The sequence below is a fragment of the Sturnira hondurensis genome, unplaced genomic scaffold (assembly GCF_014824575.4).
Source record: "Sturnira hondurensis isolate 20B ecotype Veracruz unplaced genomic scaffold, ASM1482457v3 Scaffold0008151, whole genome shotgun sequence".
In the NCBI taxonomy this organism is placed as follows: domain Eukaryota; kingdom Metazoa; phylum Chordata; class Mammalia; order Chiroptera; family Phyllostomidae; genus Sturnira; species Sturnira hondurensis.
Window position 1 is genome coordinate 91,404 of NW_028080782.1, and position 8,873 is coordinate 100,276.

Here is an 8,873-nt window from a genome sequence, read left to right on the forward strand (position 1 = left end):
TTTTTCCCTGATGATTCCTGCGAAATCGGACACGTGTTCTGTGGGCCTTCCGAGTCTGAGGTGACTCAGTTAGTCCTGGGAAATGGTGTGGGGGGTGCCCCCCAAACAGCTCCCTGGGAGGTGTGGAGGGTCTGGGGTTACACATTTCTGCCTCACCTATTAAAGCAGTGGGGGAATTTAATTTAAAATGTACACAAATGCAGTTTGGAAACTTTTTGAATGTCATGTATTCACCAGGAGACTCAGACATCAGTTCTTAGAAAAGAGGATGTGCCCTGGCTGGTATAGCTCAGCTGGTGTAGCTCAGTGGATTCAGCGCGAGCCTGAGAACCCAGGGATTGCGGTTCGATTCCCACTCAGGCCACATGCCTGGGTTGCAGGCCAGTTCCCAGCAAAGGACACATGAGAGGCAACCATATATTGATATTTCTCTCATTCTCTCCTTCCCCTCTAAAGATAAATAAATAAAATATTTGAAAAAGAAAAGAGTATGTTTCTGCCCTGACTGGGTGGCTGGGGTGGCTGGGTGGCTGGCTTAGTGGGTCAGTTGGTAGGAGAATCATTGGGTACAGTACAAAAAAAAGGGAAAAAAAAGTTACAGGTTCGATTCCCGGGCATATACCTAGGTTGCAGATTTGATCCCACGTCAGAGCACCATCCGGGAGACAACCCAGGACATTTCCGAGGAAGACAATACAGTGTCAAGAAGGGCATTTGTTCTAGAGTAATAAGAAAATTGGGCCCTGGCTGGTGTGGCTCAGTGGATTGAGTGCCAGCCTGCAAGCCAAAGGGTCGCCAGTGCCATTCCCAGGCAGGGCACATGCCCAGGTTGTGGGCCAGGCCCCCAGTAGGGGGTGCTCAAGAGACAACTACACATTGATGTTTCTCTCCCTCTGTCTCCCCCCTTCCCCTCTAAAAATGAATAAATAAAAATCTTTAAAAATATATGGAGTGTGAGAGGTGGGGGTGGGTAGGGCAGGGGAGGGTAATGAGAGGAAATGGGGGCAACTGGGGACAATAAAAAAAGTGAACATACAAACACAAATGAGGTCCAATCAGAACAATTGTCTAGGCTTGCAGCAGGCTGAACGGACCCCAGATGGATCTGGAGAGCCCGGAGCTGGACCTGCCCTCTTTGTCTTCTCAGTGAGGGGACTTTGAGAAGCTGCAGGAACGAATGGGCAGGGAGGGACTCCACTTCTCGGGGCAGACCCTGACCTTTCTCGGGTCGGAGATGTCCAGTCGGAGGTTGAAGGAGTTGGGTCAGCACTTGGCTTTCCCTGAAGGAGGAAGCAATCACCAGATTTCCTTTCAATGGAAAGAGTCATCTTCTCTGCACAAAGTAACAATCAGGTATTACGCTAGTTTCCCAACTCTCTATGGGGGGGGGGGGTCTAAANAGGGGAGGGTAAGGAGAGGAAATGGGGGCAACTGGGGACAATAAAAAAAGTGAACATACAAACACAAATGAGGTCCAATCAGAACAATTGTCTAGGCTTGCAGCAGGCTGAACCGACCCCAGATGGATCTGGAGAGCCCGGAGCCGGACCTGCCCTCTTTGTCTTCTCAGTGAGGGGACTTTGAGAAGCTGCAGGAACGAATGGGCACGAATGGGCAGGGAGGGACTCCACATCTCGGGGCAGACCCTGACCTTTCTCGGGTCGGAGATGTCCAGTCGGAGGTTGAGTTGGGTCAGCACTTGGCTTTCCCTGAAGGAGGAAGCAATCACCGGATTTCCTTTCAATGGAAAGAGTCATCTTCTCTGCACAAAGTAACAATCAGGTATTACGCTAGTTTCCCAACTCTCTATGGGGGGGGGGGTTCAAAAGAGGAGAGGAGGTCCTCAACCCCATTCCATTCTTTGTTGTTGTTTTTTCCCTTTTTTATCCTTGGCCTGAGGATGGGTTTATTAATTTTTGAGAGAGAGCGAGAGAGCAACAGCAATCAGTTGCCTCCCGAGAGAACTCACAACCTAATTTTGGTGCACGGGTTGGAAATCCAACCCCTGAGCCACCCAACCAAGGTCTTTTTCTTTTTTTTTTTAATTTTAATTTTATTTATTTATCTTTAGAGGGGAAGGGAAGGAGAGAAGGAGAGAAATGTCCATGTATGGTTGCCTCTGGTGTGTCCCCTGCCAGGAACTGGCCTGCAACCCAGGCATGTGCCCTGACTGGGAATCGAACCCCGATCCTTCAGTTCGCAGGCCCGCGCTCAATCCACTGAGCAACACCAGCCAGGTCCTCCTTTTTTAAAATTTATTTTTGGTTTTTTTTTATTACAGTTGACATTCCATATTGTTTTATAATAGCTTCAGGTGACCCCCTACGCACCCCATTCTTAAGAGGGAGATAAAAAAAAAGGGCCCAGGCCAAGTCAAACTCTGTCACGGATTTGCTCTGCTCCTTCTGCACAGCCCCGAGTGGAGGAGCTGGAGCGGACGGAGGGCCCCAGGGAACCGCCCCTCCCTCCCCGCGGGAAGGAGCAGGTCCCTCTCTCGGGCCCCACACTCAGACACGGGGTCCTGCAGAGCCAGGCACCCGCCCACTGACATGCTCCCCCAAACAGCCCAGAAGACACCCGCTTTCCTAAAGCAGTAAGAGAACAAGCCTCGGGAAGACGAGGGCGGAGAGCTGGGCAGCGCCCCCGCCCCATCTTGGTGGCAGGCGGTATTACACAGGGGGCCCTTATAAGTGCCCCCAGCCCCAGGCATCCTGACGCCTGCAAGGGGGTGGGGCTTACACTCCCACATTTGGAAAGTTCCTCCAGATGCGTGTAACCTGCGGTGGCGCTTGGGAAGTATCAGTAGGCGACAGCGTTACATTTCACATTACATTACATTTCGCAATACGTAAGTGTATCAAATTAAGCTTAAACCCACATGGTTTAAGCGTGGGTTAAATTGGTGTTGCCAATTATCAGTTAAGCCAAGGAATAAAAAATAAAATTAAAATAAAACAAAACAAAACAAAATAAAATAAAATAAAATAAAATAAAAACTAGCCCTGGCTGGTGCAGCTCAGTGGATTGAGTGCTGGCCTGTGAACCAAAGGGTCGTCTGTTCCATTCCCAGTCAGGGCACATGCGTGGGTTGCTGGCCAGGTCCCCAGTAGGGGGCGCTTCAGAGACAACCACATATTGATGTTTCTCTCCCTCTCTCTTTTCCTTCCCCTCTCTCTAAAAATAAATAAATAAAATCTTTTTTCAAGATAAAGCAAGATGAGAGAAGATAAAAATAAGATAAAGATTTGGGGAGGTAACCAGTAATAGGGAGAGCGGAGGCTCGAAGCAGCTGGTGATTCTGCACCCCAAGGCAGACGCATTCAGCACGTTGGAGAATATTCATTGGATAACCAACAGAAATGCCCGCTAGGAGTTGACGGGGAGCCCCGGTAGGAGAGTTTTATGGGGGAAGTCGAGGGAACAAACCGCATCCTGAGAGAGCGGCCAATAAATAAACGCCAGGTGAACCCGGCGGACGGCCGCCAGCTGTAGGCTGTGCTCGCGGGGAGGCCCTGGGCCCAGGGAGGCCGAGCGCGGTGCGCGCAGATGCGCGAGGCAGCTGCCCCTCATCCGCCTGCACCTGGCCCTTCAGCCAATGGGCAGCGACGACGTCACACCCGGGATTCCCCAAAAAGTGTGCTCTGGCGCCTGCTCCTCGGGATCTGACCTTGGAGGTGAGGCGTGCCGTCGGTGAGTAGTGTCTCTGGTCCTGATTCAGACCTCTCCGGAGCCCAGGGGCCAAAGTCACCCTTTGAAAGGATGACATGGCCCATCTCCCAGGCAAAACGCGCTGGTGTGGGGTGTTTCAGGGACGTGCCTCGCCCCTTCCAGCCTCTGCGCCTGCAGGAGAGGACAGAGCTGGGGGGCCGTGACTCCCAGGGTCAAGGTCAGCGCGTCCTCGTTCTGTGGGAGCCCAGGGGCGTCCCTGCGTGACTGGTGCCGTCCCCCATCCTGAGGGTGCCGTTTGGGGAGGGGGGGAACCGGGGCGCAGACGACTGGCACGGCTTTGCCCGTGGGTGGCCAGGGTCGAGCCCAGCTTCCCCGCCAAACCCTGCAAAGGCAGCGGCTTCTGGGGGTCACGAAACGCCTGTGAGGTCACAGGGGAGGCAACGGGCGGAGAGAGGATGGAGACAAAGCGAAGCTTGGGCGAGTCACTGAGGCTCAGAAAGTGGTCTTCGCCTCTGTCTCAGTTCACTCACCTCCCTCCAAATTGCCCTCCGGCCGGGCTACCTCCCCTCCCACCCACCCCACCCCCGCCCTCCTGTTAATCCGTCCACCTGACCCCACTCACCTCTCCCGTCTGTCTGTCTGTCTGTCTGTCTGTCTGTCTGTCGGGTTTGGTTTACCGGTGTCCCTCCCTGGGATGTACTGGAAGGGGCCCAGCTTTTCGACAGCTTGGCCTTGAAAATGCTTTTCATGAGAACACTCTGGGCTCTATTCACCGGGCCAGAACTTTCGACTCCGTGGAGGGAGGACGGTCAACTTCAGGCACTGAAATGATCAGTGTGAGGGTCGCACCGCCCACCTCCAGGGAAGGGGCTTAGACAAGAATGGGCACGCNCAAAGCGAAGCTTGGGCGAGTCACTGAGGCTCAGAAAGTGGCCTTCGCCTCTGTCTCAGTTCACTCACCTCCCTCCAAATTGCCCTCCGGCCGGGCTACCTCCCTTCCCACCCACCCCACCCCCCGCCCTCCTGTTAATCCGTCCACCTGACCCCACTCACCTCTCCCGTCTGTCTGTCTGTCGGGTTTGGTTTACCGGCGTCCCTCCCTGGGATGTACTGGAAGGGGCCCAGCTTTTCGACAGCTTGGCCTTGAAAATGCTTTTCATGAGAACATTCTGAGCTCTATTCACCGGGCCAGAACTTTCGACTCCGTGGAGGGAGGACGGTCAACTTCAGGCACTGAAATGATCAGTGTGAGGGTCGCACCGCCCACCTCCAGGGAAGGGGCTTAGACAAGAATGGGCACGCGTTGGTTTCTGTTTCCTTGCTGCTTCGGCTTTTGTATATTCTTAGCAAGGAGCAACGTGTGGGTTTTCTCTGTCCTCTCGTCCACAAAGCAGCCCTCCCGCCCTGACTGGGGTGGCTCAGCGCCTGGGGCTTCGTCCTGCCCACGGAAAGGTCGCTGGTTTGATTCCCGGTCCCAGCTCATGCTCGGCTTGTGGGCCAGGTCCCTGGTTGGGGGCCTGTGAGAGGCAACTGATTGGTGTTTCTCTCGCACATCAGGGTGTCGATCCCTCTTTTTCTTCCTACCTTCCCCCTTCCTCTCTCTCTAAGAATAAATAAAATATTTTTTAAACATAGCTCTCCCTGATTTTTTTTTTTTTTTTTAACTACCACTTGGCGTTTGTGGCTTTTTACAGCCTGGATTCTCTTGTACCTTTGGGTCCTCATGTTTGTGCTGTGTTTCATTCAAACGTTTCCTTCAAATCGGTGTGTGTGTGTGTGTATAAAAGTGTTTGGGGGTGGCCATCTGAAATGCAATCTCCCTTAATTTCATCACTTAAGCAAATAGTTCAGAGATTTGTGTGAGTGTGTGTTTTGTTTTCAATCTCCATTTATACGGTTTCTTTTGTGTTAGAGGAAATCTTAATTTTAATTTTAACCTCCTTGGTTAAAAAAATCTTTAAAAAATTAACCTTCGTTTAAGCTTAACCTCGTTTTCCAAAAATCTTTAATTTTAATTTAAAATTAAAATCCTAATTTTAAATTTAACCTATACATTTATAAAATATAAATTTTATATTTTTGTGGGTAAGATGCAACCTTTTTAAGTTGTTCTTAGAAATGTGGGGTTTGTTTGTTCATGTGTGTCTTTTAACTCCCAATTGGGAATGTGTAGAAAAGCGTGTTTTCTTGTCAGGGTTCTGTTTTGAGTAATCTGGTGCGTAAACATCATCCGTCCATCGTCAGTAATTTCCTCTCTTTCTCCCTCTATCCCACATCATTCATGGATGAGTAATGGTAACAAACAACTCAATCATTTTAGCAAAATGCATTTATTTCGACCAGCTTCCACTAAAATGCTATTTTCACAGAATATACCTTTTAGTATTTTAGGAAAAGCAAACACTATGTGAAGGTATAATGTGAAAGTAAAATAGGCCCTTCAGTTCACCCTCCCCCGCGCGATCCATTTCCTGCTCATCCCCCCCCCCAAAAAGTGGGTGGACTGGGTTGGGGGTGTTAATGCGTTGCAGCCGCAGGCACCATTCTGGGCTGGCTGTTGGGCATTTTTAAGGACACAGCATTTTAAGGTGCGAATGAATGAACACACCTGTTATCCATCGATTAGCCTTCACTCTTGCTGCCCCAAACAAGCCTGCGTCTAATAATATTCGCACTTAACGTGCACAGACCTTGCCAAATTGCCCTCTAAGGAGACGCCCCCAGTGACCCCCCCACCGGGCACACCTTTTTCTCAGCCTGTAGCCAAGCAGTAGGCGATCGCCCAGTGTGTTCAGCTGTACCAGCTCAACATACAGGACCTGTGGCACCTCCTGGCTTCACGAAGCCAAAACGTTCCCCACCCCAACTTTGATGGCCTATTTTCACCTTTTTATAACCTGGCACTTGTCCTTCTTCTTGGTCACCATTATCATTGGTGACTACATTCGTTTCTCGTACAAATGAAAGCCACCTGCGGTTTGGTTTGGTTTGGGGTTTTAAGCTTTTCAACTCTTGCCCATTCTAGTGAATTGAACTATTGATCATTTTCATGGACTAGGAGAGTTCCTTCTATAATGTATTTATTCATTGCCCTGAGTTTCAAATTTATTTGCACCAGTTCACTTTTTTTGTTTTAAGCCTCAACCTAAGAATATCCTCATTAGAGACAGAGGAAGGGAGAGAAAGATATATATAGAGAGAGAAACATCAGTGGGTTGCCTCTAGCACGCACCCTGACTGGGAATCGAACCCACAACCTTTTGGTGGACAGGAGGACACTCCAACCAGCTAAGCCACTGAGGTGGTACCAGTCCACGTTTCAGGAGAGCTTTGAAGTTTTGGGGAGAGGGGAAAGCGGGCTGAGTTGAAGAATTTTCTCCTTTCTACTGTGGATTGTGTTTGCGGGTTACCTGTGAAGTAGGAATTCACAAACGAATATTTGTAAGTAGCATCTCTTATGTCTCGGGTCGCTCAGAAATGGTGACCTTTTCTCGTGGAAGTTACAGTCTTGCTCAGACACCAGCAGAATAAAGAAGCTTTTTTTTTTTTAGCCAGAATTTTATGGTCTATATTTGGCTTTTATCAGACCTTGAATGAGCTTCTAGTCCCAGTGAAATGGTCAGCAGAGCTTCTTGGATGAGTTGATATTCTGAAAATATACACTCTCTCTTTCCCATCCGGGTTTTTAATCTGTCAGAAGCATTTTTTAAGCTTTCAAAGAGAACACTTTACTTTCCTAAATTATATACCTTTTTTTAGCTCTATCATAGCTACAGCTCATCTGATGTCTTTTGTTTGCTGACTAGTTATTAGAATTAGGGTGGAGTTTTATTTTATCACCCGGGGTGGTATCTTTAATGTCAAATTTGGGTTTTCTTGTTTTTTTTTAATTTTTTTTAATTTTTTTAAATTTTTTTATTTAATTATTTTTCAAGTACAGTTTTCTGTCTATTACTCCCATCCCATCCCACCCCCCATCCTCCCCCCTCCCTCCCATTTCCACCCTTCTCAGTTGTTGTCCATGTATCCTTTTAATGTCAAATTTGTTACCAACCCGATTTAATGATGACTTGTGAGTTTTAATAGTTTTTCGAGGGATTTCCTTGGCTTTTTTAGGTCTACAAACCCAATTATGAATATGAATATTAGACTTTAACACTTTTCCTCCTTTTTATTGAATTTATTCACTGGCTAACAAATGATACAGATTTCAGGTGCACAATTCTACCACGCATTTTGTGTTCACCCCCCCCCCAAGTCAGGTCTCCTTCCATCACCATTTACTTCCCCTTTACTCTCTCCACCCCACCTCACCCCTCTGCCCCCAACGATCTCCACGCTCTTGTCCATGTCTGTGACTTTTTTCTCCTTTTGTTTTTTCTTTTTTGTTCAACCCTTCCACTCCCTTACCTCTCCCCCACAGCTACCAGCCTGCTCTCTATCTACGGGTCCGTCTCCGTTTTGCATGTTAGTTCATTAGAATCCACCTATGGCACTTGTCTTTCTCTGACTGGCTTATTTCACTTAGCATGATACTCTGCAGGTCCACCCATGCCGTCGCAAAAGGTAAGGCTTCCTTATTTTTTTAAAAAAGGTTTTATTTATTTATCTTTAGAGAGGAAGGGAAGGAGAGAAGGAGAGAAATATCAGTGTATGGTTACCTCTTGTGCATCCCCTGCTGGGAACTGGCCTGCAACCCAGGCATGTGCCCTGACTGGGAATCGAACCTTGATCCTTTGGTTCCCAGGCCCGCGCTCAATCCACTGAGCTACACCAGCCAGGGCTTATTTTGTTCTTTAGATTCCACATATGAGTGAGATCATCTGGTTTTATACCAAACTCTTAACTGTGTTTATGTACCTTCATGTCACCTTAACAAGCACAACAGAATTGACTAAAAACTATGTAACTTATCTGTCTCATACTCTATAACTAGCATTTCTTTAAGAGTCTCTTTTCAACTTTTCTTATTAAATTTTCATGAAGTATCTGATGATCGTCTTCAAAGTTAATTTTTATGGAGAATCAATTTGAAATTCTCAAATTTACCTTCTGTTGACTTGTTTCTGCTGATATAATTAGGAAAATATTCTCTTTGTAGGTAAGTGTATGAAAATATGTTAGCCCCGATATTTTCACAAGTGTATTCTTTTGCCTCCAGAATACATTTCTTCAATAAAAATTTTAAAACAAAATTCATTAAA